Raw genomic sequence first — 20,191 nt, forward strand, 5'->3', positions numbered from 1 at the left:
GTTTGTGCGAGTTGATCCTGGTATGTCTAATGGGTTCATTATTCAAATCTTTTATCCGTGTACTTCAGTATCTTGTCAGGAAACCAGCTGGCTGTCCTAAAATGTGACAGAAATCGACAGATATGAGTGATATAGTTGTTCCCCTGAGACAAGAGATGAGACTTGTAACAGTGCATTGTTCACAGTGAGAGCAATGCATGGAAGTGCATTGTTGACACTAGGAGGTAACAAAGGATTGTGCTCAGTACATCACATTGTGTAGAAGTCATTAATGGTATGGGCAATATATCCTCACTGATACTCATGTAGTCTCGGGTCACAGGGGCAGCATTACATCATTTACATTTGTGGACTGATTTGGTGTATTAAGTGGCAAAAACAAATGGTAATATTGCCAGGAGCTTGGATTTTTATATCAATTTGATATGACAAGTTTGTCAAGAATATTCAGGACAAAAAATTCATTGTTATAGTTTCAAAACTAGGCACCTGATTTCATTGTGTTGTAAGCAACAGGTGCATGTGACAAAGGTATCATTTGAGTGCTATCTTGCCATGCTATTTTTGACATACAACATGTGTCATATTCATATATACCTACTCCTCTGCAATGCATTGGTGATATTTGGACAGGGGATCATGAATGAGTGAACCACACATAAAACACATTACCTGTCATTTTGACTCTTCAAAGAGAAGTGCATATATTTGTGTCAGACAATTGCTAAGCTGTGGCACTAGCAGTAAGCAGGACTTGTGGGCTCAGGTGTAAGCTCTCTACACAATAATGGCACTTCACTTAAAAATTTCTCTTTTCCAGCTTTTCCAAAACAGGTACAGTCCGATTTTCACAGGGTAGTGGAAAAAAAAATCATGGTGTACAGTAATTCCTGATACATAGAAAGAAAATATCAGCATTTTTTGATATTGTTCTGTTCATATTTGTTCTTGCAACCAAGTGAACAACAAGAAACACAGCACCAATCTCTCTCTCTCTCTCTCTTTTTTTTTTTTACTGGTTTGATGTGGCCCACCACGGATTTGTCTCCTGTGCCAACCTCTTCATCTCAGAGTATTCCTTGCAGCCTACGTCCTCTCAAGTATTTGCTGGATGTTTTCCAGTCTCTCCTCTACAGTTTGTACCCTTTGCAGCACAGTGTAATACCATGGAAGTTACTCTGTGGTGTCTTAACAGATGTCCTGCCGTCCTGTCCCTAATTCTTGTCAGTGTTTCCCATATACTCCTTTCCTCACCAATTCTCCAGAAAACCATCCCATTCATTACTTTCTCTGTCCACCTAATTTTCAACATTCTTCTGTAGTGCCAGTTTGCCCATAGTCCACGTTTGACAACCATACAATGCTGTGCTTCAAACATACATTGTCAGAAATTTCTTTCTCAAATTCAGGCCTATGTTTGATAGTAACAGACTTCTCTTGGCCAGGAATGCCCTTTTCGCCAGTGCCAGACTGCTTTTTATGTTCTCCTTGCTCTGACAGTCATGAGTTATTTTGCTGCCTGGGTAGCAGAATTCCTTAGCTTCATGTCCTTTGTGATCGCCAATCCTGATGCTAAGTTTCTTGCTGTTCTCATTTCTACTACTTCTCATTACTTTTGTTTTTCTTCAGTTTACAAGTCAGTCCATATTCTATACTCACGAGACTGTTCATTCCAATCAGTGAATGCTGTAATTCTTATTCACTTTCACTGGGGATGGCAGTATCATCAGTGAATCTTATCATTGATATCCTTTCACCTTGAATTTTAATCCCACTCCTGAACCTTTCTTTTATTTCTGTTATTGCTTCTTCAATGTCTTGATTGAACAGAATGGCTGAAAGACAACATCCCTGTCTTACAACGTTTTTAATCCAAGTACTTCATTATTGGTCTTCTAGTCTTCTTGTACGTACTGTGTATTACACATCTTTCCCTATAACTTACCCCTATTTCACTCAGAATTTTGAACATCTTGCACCTTTGTACATCGCTGAACACTTTCCAGGTTGATAAATTCTGTGAACATTTCTTGATTTTTCTGTGGTCTTGCTTCAATTATCAACCACAATGTCAGCACTGCCTCTCTGGTGCCTTTATCTTTCCTAAAACCAAACTGCTTGTCATCTAACACATCCTCAATTTTCTTTTCCATTCTTCTGTATATTATTCTTGTCAGCAACTTGGATGCATGAAGTGTTAAGCTGATTGTGCAATAATTCCTACACTTGTTGGCTCTTGCAATCTTCGAATGGTGTGGATGATGTTTTTCCAAAAGTCTGATGGTGTATCACCATGCTCATACATTCTACATATCAGCTTGAATAGCCATTTTATTGCTAATTCCCCCAGTGATTTTAAAAATTCTGATGGAATGTTACCTAACCCTCCTACATTATTCAATTTTAAGTCTTCCAAAGCTCCTTTAAATTCTGATTCTAATACTGGATCCCTTGTCTGTTCTCTATTGATTCCTGTTTCTTCTTCTGTCTCATCATCAGACAAGTTCTCCCCCTCATAGAGGCCTTCAGTGTACTCCTTCCATCTATCCACTCTCTCCTCTGCATGTAACAGTGAAATTCCTGTTGCACTATTAAGAGTTATCACTCTTGCTTTTAATATCACTGAAGGTCCTTTTGACTTTTCTACATGCTGAATCAGTCCTTCCAACAGTCATTTCTTTTTTGATTTCTTCACATTTGTGCCAACAAGTACACCTTAGCTTCCCTGCACTTCCTATTTGCTTTGTTCTTAAGTGACTTGTATTTCTGTATTCCTGAATTTCCCTGGACATTTTCCTACTTTCTTCTTTCAACTGAAGTATTTCTTCTGTTACCTTTTTTGTACCTATGTTTTTCTTTCCAACTTCTATGATTGCTGTTTTTTTGCAGATGCCCGTTCCCATTCAATGGAACTGCCTACTGAACTGTTCCTTATCGCACCATCTATAGCCTCAGAGAACTTAAAGCATATCTCTTCATTCCTCAGCACTTTTGTATCCCACTTCCCTGTGCATTGATTCTTTGTAACTAGTCTCTTAAATTTGAGCCTACTCTTTATCACCACTAAATTGTGATCTGAGTCTATATCTGTTCTGGAGTACACTTTATAATCCAGTGTGTGATTTCGGAATCTCTGCCTGACCATGACGTAATCTACCTGAAATTTTTCTGTATCTTCCAGGCTTTTCCAAATATACCTCCTCCTCTTGTGAGTCTTGGACTGAATATTCACTATTACTAACTAAAATTTATTACAGAACTCAATTAGTCTTTCTTCTCTCTCATTCTTAGTACCAAGCCCATATTCTGATGTAAATCTTTCTTTTGCTCCTTTCCCTAAAGCTGAATTCCTGTCCCCCATGGCTATTAGACTTTTGTCCCCCCTTATGTACTGAATTACCTGTTCAGTATTCTCATATCCTTTCTCTCTCCATCTTCAGCTTGCAACATCGCCATGTTTATCTTAACTATCATTGTTGGTGTTGGTTTTCTGTCAAACTTGATGAGAACAACCCTATCACTGAACTGTTCACAGCAATACGCTCTCTCTCCCCTACTTTCTTATTCATAACAAATTCTACTATTGTTATACCATTTTCTGCTGCTGTTGATATATAATCTATACTCATCTGATCAGAAATCCTTTTCTTTCAATTTCACTTCACTGACCCCCACTGTATCTAGATTGAGCCTTAGCATTTCCATTTCCAGATTTTCTAACTTCCTTACCATGTTGAGATTTCTGACTTTCCATGCATTCAGCTGCCATTACTGATAATTTTTATTCAAAATTTAAGTAGTGACGGGGTTTGAACTAGAGACCGAGCACATTTTCATTCTTAATCAAAACGCTACACCTGTTCCATGGGTACAACAATTTTATATGAGTTATATGAAACTAGTTGACCAACAGCTGAAGAGTTTAAGTGCTTCTTGTCAACACATTGCAACTTATGGAATGAACAGCAATACTGGATTTATAGTCGTGCTTCTGCAGAGAGACTTTCCTGCAACTGCTGTCCCCTCAGATGCTGTCACAAACCAAAGCAGTTTACTATGTATTAAGTTCAGCAATTGAGGTGAACAGACACCTACAAAAAGGTAACTCATTAATAAATTTATGTACAATACATACACTTCAAGACTGGGCTATATACAATTTGATTTGCTGTGAGTTCTTCAGCGGTCTTGAGTTATATACAAGGAGAGCAATATTCTTGATGGAATCAACTAGTCTTGAATGCCGATAGAATCTAAGTAATTATTGACAAGTAATAATGCTTAGTAGCGTCATGCTACATTGATGTACTTTTTCACTGCATTCTTTACATTAAGGTAGATACAGGTCTGAAGATACATTGACTCTTCTGGCAAAGCTCTGAGTGTGGCTGCTTAAAAAGACGTGCCAGCCAGTCAGAGCACCGAGATAATTTGAATTCAGCAATGTGTATGCATGTCGCTCCCATCAGAGGTAGAGTGTGGGAAGAGGGAACTCGCTGGCGGCATGTTGTTGGGAGGTTTAAATGTCTCATCTCCTACATAGCGGTGTGCAGAGCATTGGGTGCAGTTGATATCCTGACATTTTTCTTGCAAACTGCTGGGAAAGTATCCTCAGGATGCAGAAAGCTGTATGACTGATGCATTCTCAATGTCCATTACTGCAGTTGTTGATGACAGTGGATATGCAGGCAGGCAGGTTTGAGCTCTCCAGCAGAGGCATTGGAAGATCCATGCACCAGGATATTAAGTGCCAGCAAGGGCTGCTGAGGGACAGCATGTTGGGTTGCAGGCATTGTGTCTGAAAAGTGAAAATCTTCAGTGGGATCACTTTAATCATGGAAGCAAAGTTGCTTATGATGCCGTCAATGGGTGCCTGACACACTACAATTGGTGTAATGAGCAAGGCCGGATGTCTTGAATGACTACACCAGATTACCAGTTATCAGGCTTGTTGTAGACACAACCTCATCCCTCACGTGGAACTTGGTTGCAAAGTTAGCATCCGAAATAGAGTGGTGAAGGTGAAAGAGATGCAGCAAGTGCAATGGTGATGACCATGTAAGAGTTCTGCTGGTAAAATGGCGTGTGCAGACATTGTACGGAACATGCTAAGGAACTACAATGAAGCATTTCCCTTGTATGCAAAGCACTAAGTTTGGATATCTGAGCCGTAAAAGTGTGAACGGTGCCATACGGATACATTGAATTCTGTTTGGTTGGCAAAATTGCTAAAATCCCAACAAAGAAAACTGAGGACCATTGTCCAAAGCAATTGTTTATGGCAAAACTTCAAAGCAAACAACAGAAGCAAGTGCTTTGGTAGTGGTAGCACTAGCAGTCAAATGCACTGAAATAACAAAAATATATTTGCTGCATGCACTGACAATAATGGGCCATCATGTTTCCATAAAGGACCAGCAAAATCAGTATCAATATATTACCAAGGACATCAGGTGGAGCCCATCTGCGAATTTCTTGGCCTGGTTATCTGCACAGGTCTGGCAGCAGGTAGTCATTTCTTCTATCTGTTTATCAAGCCCAAGCTACGAACAATGTTGGTGCACTAGCTGCTTAGTTTGAACCATTCCCCATTGTTCTCTTTGAAATAGTTTCAACACATGTTGTTGCAAAGATGTGGGAATCAGGACTCATATTTGTTCATTAGGGACATGGAATAAAATTACTCTCTTCTGAAGAGAAAGGCTGTTGCATTGTGCATGGTATTTGGGAACTGCTGCACTCGAGATTGATTTTGGATTATGAGGCCAACCCAAATGATTGTAGTACTTGAGCAGTTATACTGATTGATCATGTGTTATCCACCAAAAATCAGTGGAAAAAGCTTGCAGTGCGTGCAAAGCAGAATGATCAGTTTGGAGGCAAGAAACTTCTGATGTGTCGAAATCCAGATAATTTCCCATAGGTAAGTGAGACAGAGTGTCTGATTTGCATGCCGTGTCGTAGGATGATAAAGAGCTTAATTTTGATAATTGGAAACAAGTAATGATCAAAGTTGCTGCTTCTGTACTGTATGATCAGGTATCTCTACTGCTGGATGAAAAAGAGCAGCCAGCAGCTTATTATCAGTCAGGGTGTGTGTGTGTGTTTTTGTTAGTTTCTTTATTTTTTCTTTTTCTCCCCCCCCCCTCCCCCTCCCCCCCCCCCCCCCCCCCCACACACACACACACATACACACAGATATTCATGAAACCTGGTGACACTATAAATTATGGCTTTTCCACCTGACTGTAGTTGACATGGGCCTTGTTCAACGTCTTAGATGTAAATGCTACACGTTGTTCCATGTTGCCAACCTTGTGAGATAAAACTGCCTCTGTTCCATGTGTGATGATGCACCTGCTGCAAGCAGTACCAGTTTTTGTGGACGAAAATGGGTAAAATATGGGTGACTAAACAGCTAAACAGTGCTTATTTCAATTTCTGAAAAGATTGTTCGCATTCTCTAGTCCATTTGGAAGGAACAGTTTTACTCCAGAAGCAATGTGAAGGAGCAGTTATTTGTGCTGCATTTGGAATAAATCTTATGTAGTATGTCAGTTGCCTAAGAACAACTTGGAGTTCTCATACATTTGTAGGAGAACATAATCTCCTTATGGCCTCTAAATGCTTAGTCAAGGGATGAGCACAGTGGGCATCAATGACACTTCCCAAATATTCAATTTCGGTATTGAAAAATGAACATTTCTCTAAACTACACTTGACCCTTGCATCAGGTAAATCTTGAAAAAGAGACTCCAAAGTTTTGAGGAGCTGTTGTGGTGTTTCTCCAGATACAGTGACATCATCTGAAATCATTTGAACAGGGCAGAACATCAGATATCACATGTTCAAGAAAGTGTTGAAATAATGCAGAAGCAGGGACACTTCCAAAGGGAAGGTGCTGGTATTGATACAAGTTGATTTGTATGTTAAACACCAAAAATGTTTTTTGTTACTCATCCAGGGAAAGCTGGAGATATACATTAACCAAATCAATTTTTGTAAAGAATCACCCACCTGCTAGGCAATCCATAAGTTTGTCAGTACTTGGAAGTGGGAAAGAATCAGTCGCTGTTTGAGCATTAACTGTAGCTTTAAAATTAGCACAAAGCCTGATCTTCCTGTTTGCTTTGCCTGTGATCATAAGGGGAGATGCCTATCGACTTGCAGAAACAGGCTGTAAAACGCCAATTTCTTCTAACCTGTTGAATGAAGAGGCTACTTCATTGCGAGTGGTCTGGTGTACTGGATGGGTGTTGTTAAGCTTAGGTTTTGATTGTCCTTGAGTAACATATGCGTGAAAATTTGCCACATGTCCCAGTGTGCTGCTCAACAAGTGTCCACATTTTTCACATGGCTGATGAACAGTGGCATGGAAAAGTTGCATATCAATGGCATGCACAGTGCTCTGAATATCTAAATCAAATAAATCAAAAGCATACATGCTAAAAACAATGGGACTACAACATGACTGACCTACTGTTAAAGGCACTCATGTAGTCGAATTTCTTTATTTTGCTTGCAAAGTGCATGTTCCAAGAACAGAGATATTTTAACTGTTGTAGGTTGTGAGGTCCAGGCATCATCTTTGTAGTTGAGAGTGTTCCAATTGCTCATAAGTATTTTGCTTACCGGTAATCAGTGTGACTGAAGCACCATTATCTGACTGAAAAGGTACATATTGATTGAAAATCTGCGGAGAGATGAACAGTTTGCTGTTCATCCTCAGAATGTATTTATTTGTTCTGACTTGTGCAAGACTGTCTGTGTCTGAATTGTGATTGACAAAGTGTTTAGCTGTACATCTATTAGAGGAGAGCTGGTGAGAAGGTAAGTTTTGGACTGTGTGATATGTTGTGTGATTCTGTTGCTTTTGCTGGTGATTCCAGTGTGGATTGCCAGTAGGAATGGGTACAGACTTAGACTGATAAATCATACAGGGTATATCTAGAATGAATCTAGAAAATGAGAGGGCTGGTAGAGTGGGTCATAACAAGCATATTTCATGTAGCAGCCCATGTCCGCATCCCTTAGCATATGGTGCCACTGTGGTAGCAGGTCTGCAGGGCAATGATTTCAATGTATTTGTGACATAAGGTAAAAAGAAACATCGGGTTGAAGTTTTACGACCTTTATTTGCAAGTGCTGCTGTCAACAAAGTTGCAGATATTCCAGATGGAACAACACTTTGGGTTTTCTCCCTCTTACTGGGATATAAATGGATTGCTTTTGGCTGTGTAAATGCCTGTTTGATAGGTGTTGCATAGAGGGCAGCACCTGTCCACACTGCAGAGTCTAGTTTGCCCTGTGTCAGTTTGTCTGCAAAAGGGAACAATATTGTGTTTGTGCGGATAGAAAATATACCGCTGTTCTTGGGGGGAGAGGGGATACATGCACTGTAGAAGGCAGATGGAAATGCTCATGCTGCACAAAGTTTGTTCTTCCAGTAGTTTCCGAATCATTGAGTGCCAGTTCCATGCACATTTACTACCATCCACAGGTCCCTATGAGAGACAGGTTCACTTGAGGTACATTTTCCACTGCAAATCTCGTGTAATGGAACATGTGTGTTTGAGGCCTTCTTTAAAACCTGGTGTATGCATTTTGTGTTGCATGGAAAATAGGTGTAAATCATTCCTCAATTTGGTGTGTGTGTGTGTGTGTGGGGAGGGGGGGGGGGGGCAGGAAGGTGATTTGCATCCCTACCACCTACAGAAGGTTCACGCCCTTCACCCAGATGATTTTCCACATCGAATTGGGTTCTGCCACTAGTTTTGGCAAAGGTGTGCCATTCAACCACACTTTCTGAACTGTGTACTTTCTATGGATGGGGCATCCTCTACACGAGAGGGTATGATCAACAGTCACAATCAGCTCATGTGGGCATTGGAAAATCTGCACACTGCCTTCGTTCATGGTCACCAAGATCGCTTCGCTGTCAACTTTTGGTCTGGCTTGGTAGGCGATAACCTGGTTCGTCCATACATGTTTCCCCAGTGACTGAACGCAAACAAATACTTAATCTTTTTATGAGAAACTGTGCCAGAGTTGTTGGAACATGTTCCACTCAGTGTCTTTTGATGGCGAATGTGGTACCAACTCGATAGTGCACCTTTGCACTTTGCACATGCAGTACATGAAACCTTTTGTGGGAACTGACTAGGGTGCTGTGGGCCAGGTGGGGCCATCTGAAATCTGTTGTCTATGAATCACCCATTGAGAATGATAATGAGCTGATAGCGTGCATTATGGCAGCCTTTGTTGCAATTTCCAATTTGCCAGGAGCATTTGAAAGAATGCAACAGTCACTCCAACATCATTGCGTGGCATGCGTACAAGTTGGAGGGCATAATTTTAAGCACTTCTTGTAACTGTTTTCAAAGAAAGGATGCAAAACTTCAGCCCACTTCCCATTTACTTTGATGCCACAAATACATTGAAATGTTGCCATGCAGACCTGCTACCATGATGGTTCGGATGGCATGATGTGTGCCTACCCTCCTGGTGGCGCGTGACGCTGTTCAGTGACATTTAGTGCTGTATGCTAAGGGATGCAGACATGGTTTCAATAACACCTAGCCCATATACTAAGGGATGCGGTGCGGACACGTGTTGCTACGTGAAATATGCTTGTTATGGCCCATTCTATCAGCCTCTCATTTTGTACATTCATTTCAGATACACTTTATATTTATTTCCATTTTATGATATCCATATGCATTTCTTTTGCATGCACACTTAATGTGTTTGTCCTGATTTATGGGGTTATCGGCATTGCACATGGTGGAGAAAGCAGTTTTTGCAGTCAAGTGCTACATAACATTTCATGCAAGACTTCGGAAAGTTTAAACTAGCTGAGGAAGTGGTGGAAGTGTTACGCTGTGTTTGTGCTGTTGCCTGTGGTTGCAGTTGTCTCAGGCCACATGACTCAGGGGCCACTCTCAGCTATTCATGGTCATTGTTGCAACAACAGCCATATTAAAATTAAGTTCAGTGAATACTTACTCTTCCTGAATTTCGGTTACTTTAAGCATGTCCTTGAGACCAGGTTTGCGATGCTTTAAAATGTTAGCCCATATTCTGTTATCAGCAGGTGTTTGAATAACAGGATCACAAAACATTTCATCTTGAAATGAGGCTGCACAAGAGTAGTTAAATTTACAGTTCGTAGTCATGACATTGAGTTAAGCAATCTATTCCTTGTAAGACTGATTATTACGATGACTCATACAAAAAAATTGAAACAAACAGCAGCTCTATGAATCTGAGCTTTGAAGAAATAACCCAGTTTGCTAACAACGTCTTCATATGGCTGACACTCCTCCCTAAGAAAAAAAGAAAGAGCATCATAAATCACCTGATATGTTGTACGCTGCTCAAGCTTGTGGTGGTAATCTGTTCATTCCTCTTGTTTTGTATCAAAACAATGGAAGGGAGGAGGTGGGACCTGGCTGCTGTCATTCTGTGCTTCTTTGATTCTTGTTTGCTGGATTTGTTGTGCGACCCTCAATCTCCAGTAGTTGTTATCAAGGAGTTAAATTGTAGGCTCTGAAACTAAATAAGTGCAGTGAGTGAGTGCTCTCCAGAAATTACCATTGCATACACAAATTAAGAAGAAGTAAAATATATTCCACATAAAAATTATGAAAATTTAACATGTTTCCAAGTGCCACACTCAAAAAAGCACCAGATGTATCACCAATGTCTGATGTGTCAGTAATTCAGGTGGGCAAGAAAGGCAATCGGACATCTGCAAAGAAGTAATACATTAATAAGTTTATTTACAATAACTACAGTTAATAATTGAGATATACATAACTTTGACTTGGTGAATGTTTTTCGGTGGTGCTGAGGTGTATATGCTGTTTCGAAAGTGATAGTCAGTGTGCAGGGATATGACAGGAATGATCATTCGAAACAAAGTCAAGTGAACGTCTGCTCTAAAATGCATATCTTATGAGCTGCGAGTACTTGTCCATTAGAAGAGTTGTGTTTTAAAGTAGCAAGTGTTTCAAAGTAGCAAAGGTGAACAAGTGCTCATAGCTCTTAAGGGAAGCATTTTAGAGCACATGTTTACCAGACCATTTTTTTTTTCTTCTTTTGGTCCATACTGCCACTTCCCAAAATTTGGAAAGCAAAGAGCTTGCAGTAGAAGAGATTTGTTTCATAGTATAAAAGATCAAAAATTGCTAATAGCTCTTAAGGTATGCATTTTAGAGCCCATGTTTAGTTGACTTTTTTGTTTCGAGTGGTCATTCCTGTCCTATCCCTGAATACTCACCATCACTTCTGAAATACCCTGTGTACAATGAGACTAACATTCTTGATAGAAACAAGTAGTCTTGAATGATGATGCAATTCAACAAGTCACCAGCCAGTAGTCATGGTTCTTCAAAGTATTTTCTCACTCCAGCCTTCCATGCTAATGTTGATACAAGTTTGAAGATACACTGATTTTGCAGGCAAATCTCTGAACTTGCCTGCTTAAAAAGATACGCTGACCAATTAGAGTCACAGGCAGTGAGGTCATGTGAATTCAGCATCCTATGTCTGGTGGTGTGTGTATATGAAGCCTGTTTTCAGACTGCCGCAATGTCTTGTAGGACTGTCAGGTAGTCTGTTTTATATGGGCCCTAATCAAAGGAATGTCCATTACTTGATGCAAGGCTGTAGTTGGGTAATTTTGTGGAAGGCTCTAGACGAGTAGCTGGGCTCTATCTTGCGTACCTTGGAGCCAACATATGTGGCAGTTGGCTGCATTTCCACAAGCTGTGGATGCATATTCTAACACTGAACGGTTCAGTGGTAGATATAATGTGATCCCACAGTATGATGCAAGCATCTATTCTGGATTAAGTAAGGGGCAAAGTGCTTTTAAGTGGGCATATGCTTTTTCTTATATCTCTTGCATATCTGGCTTCCACATGAGAAGCCTATCGAGGTTTACCCCGAGGTGTTTCACCATGCAAGACCAACGAATGAGGACTACCATAATTTGCAGCAGCTGAAGGTCCCAGGGCACTCTATGTATCATGATTATGGCAGCCTGGCTTTTCACAGCATTAAACTTAAGATGCCATTTTGTGGCCTAGGCTCCTAAGATATCACATGCTGTCTGCAGATGGTAATGAATAACAACAATACTTCGGGAGCATGCGTAGAGTACGGTGTCATCTCTCTGACTTAGCTACTTCGGGAGTACAGAGGGAGTGCAACAGAGGTCCGAGAACAGACCCCTGCAGCACTCCCACTCATATAGGCCTCACAATGGAAATGCCATCATCACCACAAACATGGAAAATCCACTCTCAGAGGTAGGATATGATGATTCTGATGTGTGGTCTTGAAAGCCCCAGTACACAGAGTTTGTAGAGGAGGCTCTCATGGCACACAAAGTCAAAGGCATAGGTGACGTCAAGGAGTACTGCTCCAGCATACTCCATATTCTCCAAGGCTCCCATTCGCATCCTCAGCAACATGCAGCAGCCTTTGTGTGTGTGTGTGTGTGTGTGTGTGTGTGTGTGTGTGTGGGCGTGTGTGTGTGCCTGTGTGCCTTTGTGTGTAAGCCTTGCATCTTTTCCTTCTTTCAGGATATGTTTCCATGCAGAGGGGTAGTTGCCAGTCCTCAAGACATGTCTAAAAATGTCTATAATGGGCCATAGTGCATCAGGTGGAGTTGCTTCAGCATAAGAGCCTCCACCTGGTCGCAGCCACCAACCTTCCTGGCATTGAGAGAGCGAAGTTGGAGTCAACTTTTTCCTCTGTGATTGGTGTGATAACAGCTCCTGCATCACCCACAAAGAAGATGGACAACTTTTGTCGTACCGTTTGCATGTGTTGTTCATCAGTGTCATCTGCTATCAGCAGTCACTCCGCTGACTTGCAGAGGAGGGAAAATGTTGCCCTTTCCTCAGTAGTCTTCTTGTAAGTTTCCGTGCAGAGCCATCTTCAACATGAAGCATGGCTTCCTTGCCTGCCTAGTCCTGATTCCGATGGTTTTCCACTGCCACCTTTATTTCAAGGTGTAGCCGGTTTAGATGGCACTTGGTGGCAGGATGTCACATAATTTCCCACTCACAGAAAGTCCTATTTTTCTCAGTGATGGCCTGTAAAATCTGTCTGTAGGCCTTTGTGCTCCTCTAGGAGTGGCAGCATCTACAGCTCATAGTGTTTCTGCTGTGAGCTGCCACAACGATTCATCTGTGCCGATGGCATTGGGATCTGGAGTAACAGCAAGAGTGTCTCGTAGACGGTCTCTTAACTGTTCCCAGTTCACCTGTCCTAACTGTCAACATCTTTTAGGTGGCTCCGCACCTTAAAAATCCATGTCAAAAAGACCAGTAGATTGTCAGATGAAAGAGCCTCTCTACTCATTGCAGCAGTAGTGACGTGTATTGACCCCCATAATTACTATGATATTGAGCACATCAGGACAGCAGTGGACATATTAGGGTAATGTGTGAGGTCACACGGCCCCAGCTGAAACTCTCTGACTTAGGGGCATATGGTGTATACATTCTATGTGCATACTGTTAATCTGTGGATTGCATTAAGAATGGCACATTGGTGTTGCCTTTTGGTAATTGGCCACACTGGCCAATGCACTGCTATCCCAAGCACATGCAGAAGATTTTGGAGCAATTCTCCAATGATTTCAGTAGAGGGCAGAGCTCATCTGTGAAATCATCTACATTTGCACCAATTATTCGTTTACACAGATGTTTGCATGACAAGGGCATTCTGTCGTCAGTCCGCTCCTGTGAATGTCTACTGCAGCTGGCTGGGCAGCAGGGCACTCTGTATTGAGCTCATACCCGATAATGACTTCCTGATTGGCGGGGCATGCTGGCCAATGTTGTTTATGTCAGCATGCGACCCGTGACCGCTAGCTCACTTTTCCACGTACAGCTGTACCAGTTTAGTATGAGGGGCGGACACTGCAGCCCTTCCTCTCGCTACATTACTAAAACCAGACTAGGTGTTACACATGTCGCCAGAGTATTATTGGTATGCTGTTTAGTGTCAGCCTTTCAGAATACTTCACAGCCATGATAGCTGGCAAAATGTTTTTGCGTACAGTTACAGCATTTGGGCATCTCTTCTTGTTTTGTGCTGTAAGTATGACTTCCATGCAGCCCTGCACATTTCATGCATTTGAGTGGCATGGTGCAAAATCTCATGAAATGGTTTAAGCCTAAGGTGTTACATGGACAGACCCATGTAATTTCATATAAACTTTATGTCACAAAAACCACAGAAAGCACGAAAATGCGCACTCGTCTATTTATTTACTGTAAATAAATTCAGACCCGAATAACTTATGTAAATTAATTTTGTGGAATGTAATTATTATTTCCTAGATAATATTTCAAAAATATAGTGACAGTCAGCCTGTGACTGATTGCAATCCATTGTAATATGTTTTTTCTTTTTGATTTTAGAAAGGAAGTGAAGAGCATTCCTGGTCGGATCTCTCTCTCTCTTGTTGTTAGCCTCTATTGATAGGATGCACTATAGCTGCACTCCTTTTGTATCATTAATTAATCTTTCTTTCGCGTAGACAAATGTGATGTAAGTGTCATGTATTAGTTTTAGAACCATTTGCAATTAAAGTAATTTAAATTAATTAAAAATCTCATGAGTTCTGCTTTTAATAGTTCTCCTGGTAGATACGTGATACATAAAATGTTTTAATGCTTTATTGTTATGATCATTGACTATTACAAGCTTAACGGATCATGACGTGGAGACACAATGGCCAAATACAATTAGTATTCTGCCATTTATCCATTCGCAACTTGCTACTGCATTCCTGAGATTAATTGCCAATCATCACAAATCATTTTGCAAACTTCAGTGCAACCGTAGGACCTTAAATGACCTGGACACAGTCTCCTAGCTATGATTCCATTTCACCCATCAATAACAGATACTGATCTTGCAAAACTAATGGGGGTATTTCTAAATCTTGTGGTAGTCAATTTGGCCACTAACAAAAGTGTGTCCATCATGAACAATGGCCATCTGCTCCAGTTAATTTTAACAGTTTTCTTTCCAGTGATTAATTTACATTTAAAGTCAAATTACCACACATTTTAATAATCTTGTGTGAGCAGATGCATCAGGCCCTGGCACCAGAAACATTGTGCCTGTTGGCCCTTACTGCGAAACTTTTGTTCTTGAATACTGGTAAAACTCACAATGCCTTTCAGCTGGATTATTTTCCTATTCTCCACATTATCCACTAGTATCACCATAAATAGTGGAGTTTGCTTGTTTTTGGGGCTTCTGCATATGAGAGACCGCCCTGAAGCCAAACCCCAGGCCCTCAAGCTCTTCTTTGAAGTGACCTGGGTCCATTTGGAAAGGTAGTTTTTCAGAGGACTGCCTTGAGTAATTTTAGTGGCTCGGATGAGTGTGTGTTGTATGGTAGACCGTGGTCATGTGTCACACCCATTACTGCATCATATTCCTCTTTCAGTTTTACTGCAGTCTCGTATGTGTCTTATCCAACTGTTTTAATTGCAACAGAAGACTTTGACTGTACCCTACAATTTAAGAGTGTCTTGAAACACTTTTAAAATCACTTGACCAGTGTATGACAATTAAAGTAGGTGTGGCCATCTCTAGTCTACTTAACTGTATATTACTGTCATCTGGCAGCACATCTGTGATGCTGATGAAGCTGTTGGCTGCCGGTTGTGACTGAGCCTGAGCAAGCGTAGTTGCCCTGACAGTGTGCTTCTTGTTAGGCACTAGGAAGCCATTCCCACTGGGCAGCTCACACACGGAGGCCTTTTTCTATGTGCATACCCTCAGTGCCTTGCCTGTTGAGGCAGCTGGTTTCTTGGTGGAAACCTCACTGTAAGACACCGCTGGGTGCTTCCTAGAAGATGTTTCCATGTCAGGTTGACCCCTCGCAGTCGCACCCCTATTTCTGTCTGGTTCCCAGCCAGGATTAACCCCTTCAGGAAAACTGGACTTTCCTGACCACAGCTGTGGTCGTAGCTGCCTCAGGAACACCAGTGCAGCTAGTAACTGCGCCTTTCGCATGCAAAATAGGTGTTTCGCTGTGACGCAGCTTTTGCTCACACTAGCGGCACAGGTGGCAGGTACCACTGGAAAATTTCAGGGTATGTCAGTGGCCTCCTCCCCTACATCAAAAGCGCATACTACGGTGTTTGGGAGCAAGTCCGGACCCACCACTCTCGCTGAGTTACGGTTCATGTCATTGGATGTGCACAACTGAAGCTGTGTCCGTCGACATAATGCCCCCCTTATTTGAATCCATAACTCACACTGTGTGTGTGTGTGTGTGTGTGTGTGTGTGCGCGCGCGCGTAAGTGGGAGGGGGGGGGGGCTGATATGCTTGTGAGACTCTTCTAACATGTACTTATATCCATTATTTACTATTCAATGGGGAATAACACGAAGAAACTGACAGTGTAGCTATAGGCCATCCTTTGTCATCCTTGGTTGTCAATCTACTCATGGAGCACACTGAGATGACTGCTCGAAAATTGTTGGCATTGAAACCAGCTTTTTGCTACAAATAAAAAGGGTGAAAAGTGAGTCATCTTGTTTTAAAGGTTCTCATCTTTTTCACCCTTTTTTTGCTCTTTTTAAGTAGAAAATAAGTTATTTACTTTTGTTTCCAAGTTTCTTATTCATGAATTTTGCTCTAGTAACAAAACTGCTGCTGTGATACTCTGTTCTGTTTCAAAAATAAACTTTTTGAGATGGAAAAATGCAAATTCCGAAGTGATTGGCGTGAAAAGAGAGTGAGTTTGAAAAGTAAAGTTTCTGCAAATGAGTGAAAGTGAACTATTTTGCAGTGTTTGTTCTTGCTCTGTTAGTTTTGAGACTAAAGGTTGTAGTTAATTTTTAATCAGTCACTTTCAACAAAATATCAGTACAATTTTGAAATTAAATGTGTGCCACATACGTTACAGTTAGAACTTTCAGATCAGGTACAACCTTCAAGCTTGGTGCCAGCAGTAAGAATGTTAATTACCAAAGATAGTTCAATAACCACTGAATTGCCTGATTTTAGGCCCAAAAGAAAGAATAAAGAGCAGAAGCTGCAGTGAAATATTAAAGATTTGCAAAAATTATGCTTTTTGATGTCTGGCAAGATACTTATTAGACGAGTGGGAGGTTCTACAGTTTGAAAAAGATGATCCAGCTTTAGGTAACAAAGGTATTGACAATTACTGGCAGCAGCACATCACAGCAAGAGACTCATCAGCTATACAACTGATGCACCCAAATGTTTCAAGACTTGTTAAAGCTTCTTTTACATTGCCCTGATGGAAATATGAAAATAGGGAGAAGGTATTCATTCCATTTTGAAGCACACATTAGGAGAAGACAAGGCAGGAATGACAAAAAGATTTTTAAACAGTGTTTTGACTGTGAGGGATGCTTTGGGAAAATACTCCCATTTTCTTTCTGTATCCATTGCCTCACATTGCTTAAGGTATGGACAGCAAACACATAAAATTTATACTGCTTATACAGAAGAATGTAAAAGGAAAAGAAAACCTGAATTAGAAGAAAAACAAACACATGAAACAAACGAAAAGCATCTTGAAGAGGAGATTGAAAAAAAAAAAAAAAAAAATCTGTTTACTATGAGACAAGTGCTCTGAAAGAAAAGAAAAAAGAACAACCACCATCCAAGAAGTCACAAGAAGGTGTTCTCTCCGCAGCCTCCAACTAAAATTAGAGAAGCACTCAAAAAATTATTTAAAGGCAGCAAATGTGGGCCAGGGCATGCTTGAGGGTGCACAGATCATGAAAGTAGAAGAAAGGGTAAAAGAAAGGTAGGTGCAAGCCATTCAGAAAAATCTGTGTAAAGAAAATCCAGAAATGTAGTATGATTACTTCTTTTTTGCTGAGACTCATAAGCAACAGTAATCCAAAACTGTTTTGTGATCTTTTCCCAGTATTGAAATTTAGAATGTCATTAGCTGCAAAAATGTGATGTAAATTTTGTATGTGAATTATGATTACCAATACCGAAATACCGTTAGTGATGTGGGTTGAGTGGGGCCACTGTGGTGTAGAGGTGTGTGGAGTGGCGCGTTGTGGAAGTGGTGGTGCTGGCCAGAGGTGGCTAGGAAAGCCCTGCTGCAAGACACAATATATTTTATTTCATCTTGAGGTTCAATTTTGAAGAGCTGCAGTGGCCCTGCACTGGCCCTGCATACGTGCCTGCAGGCACATAGTCCACTGGCAGGGCCGATGATGTCAGAAGATCGCAGCGGCAGAATGGCTGTTTTTTGTCCACGCCCTGCTTGGCTGACACTGTTTGCCCCTCAGCAGCATGTGCCCTGAGGGAGCAGTGCCAACAATGTGTATATCCACTGAATTCTTGTCGGCATCTCTTGCTACTGTGTTAGAAACTTGACCTGGTGTGGAAGGATGGTGGAGTACCATCCTGACTGCAATCCCCTGCCATCCAAGGCAGACGTTTGGTGCTGCCATGGAGCCTGGGGAACAGCTCATCCATTGTGTCGTTCATTCTAAGTCCTTAGGTGTGGACTTAGAACAGTGAGCTGTTCTGGTGGAGCTGGCTGTTCAGACCATTGTTGGCTGCTGGCTGGCCCGTAGCATGATGGAGACTCATCTTGACACACTGTCACATAGGGTGCTGCCAGACTATGCATAATTGTGCTAGAATCAGAGGGTATTTATAGTGCTTAATAGCACACTTGTTGTGCCGACACATTGCTTACAGACATGTACAAATCAGCACCCCTGTGTCTCCATGCTGTGAAAATACTCTGCAGGTTGGCTCGTAGTTGCACAGCACTTCTGCAGTGTCACCATCATTGTGTGGCTTGGTTCATCTGCCTTGCAGTGTAAAACTAGACTTGTGTGTGAAATTTTATGTCAGTGTATCTGTGTCTGCCTACTTGCTTCACACATGGATGCAGTGGAGTTGCTTTTACGAGGGTTGCCTAGAAAGTAATGTACTGCATTTTTTTCTTCAACAATTCTTTATTGAACATAATGAAAATTACACACGCAAAATAATGGTGTTTTATCTATACACCTTGTTTTTCCATGTAATCTCCATCCCGTTCAATGGCCGTTCTCCAGTGCGAAACAAGGGTATGTACACCCTGTCAGTACCAGTTCTTGTCCTGGTGGTGGAGCCAGTGCTTCACTGTATGAACTTCCTTTTCTGATTGACAGTTGCAGTGCCACCTGCTGAGTTGTAATGCATCTGTCCTCACGAATGACAACAGCACCTTGCTGCAACATGTCAAGTGTGACAGCCGTGGATGGTCTCCCCGACCACTGCAAATTGTGGAGCTCCATTGAACCGCCTTCTGATGTCCTCACTCTCCATGCCCAGTGACCAACTGTACTTCTGCAGATGCTCCATAGACTTTGCACAAGTGTTTGTGAATATTCTCCACAGTTTCTTTCTCTGCAGTGAGAAATTCAATGACGGCACATTGCTTGTAATGTACATCACCTATAGACGCCAGTTGACACCAGTTTGAACTGTCATGCAGCTATGCTACCTGTCAGGAGTGACAGAAACTTGGTGCACTCACTCAGGAGACTTCAAATAATACATATGTAATGTTTCACATTTGTAGCATTGATTTCGGCTGAGGAAAAAAATGCAGTGTATTACTTTCTGGGCAACCCTCGTAATTAAGTAACACCCAAAATTTAGCAGTGGACCTACATAGCTGTCCTCTGAACGCATGATCAGTTTGCAACAGAAGATGTCACATACAGAGCTACGGCATAGATTATTCACAATTTTCCTCTAACGTTAACCAAACATGGGGCACATACCCTCTACAATTTTCAGCCCATCAGCTTGTTCATCCATCCTTACATAACTACAAAAACCTCCATTCTCATTTGAGCTACCTCTTAACATTAACCCCTCAAAAATAAACAACTGTTTGTATAAATATCCCTTCATCGTGCCCTTATGGTGTCTCGTAGTGTCAACAACGGTGCTCGTTTCAACACCGCTCGAGGTTCTTTCACATCACAATTAATTATATACTACAATACACTTTCTTATTACTATATCAAGTGTCTTGCATGCTTCATACCTTCTCATGTATCAGATGTACTGGAGAATCACATTGATGAGTGGCCATCCACTTAAGGCTGCGCAAAATGGAGTCAACACCGGCCTGGTGCTTATGATCTT

At 41.4% G+C, this 20,191-nt stretch overlaps 1 protein-coding gene across 1 annotated transcript in view; it reads left to right on the forward strand.

Annotated features, from left to right (window-relative positions):
* LOC126457327 (transcription termination factor 3, mitochondrial) overlaps positions 1–20,191 on the forward strand; it is a 58,781-nt gene that overhangs the window by 26,415 nt on the left and 12,175 nt on the right. The gene's annotated exons all lie outside the window — the stretch shown is intronic.

The sequence above is a fragment of the Schistocerca serialis genome, chromosome 2, assembly GCF_023864345.2.
Source record: "Schistocerca serialis cubense isolate TAMUIC-IGC-003099 chromosome 2, iqSchSeri2.2, whole genome shotgun sequence".
Lineage (NCBI taxonomy): Eukaryota > Metazoa > Arthropoda > Insecta > Orthoptera > Acrididae > Schistocerca > Schistocerca serialis.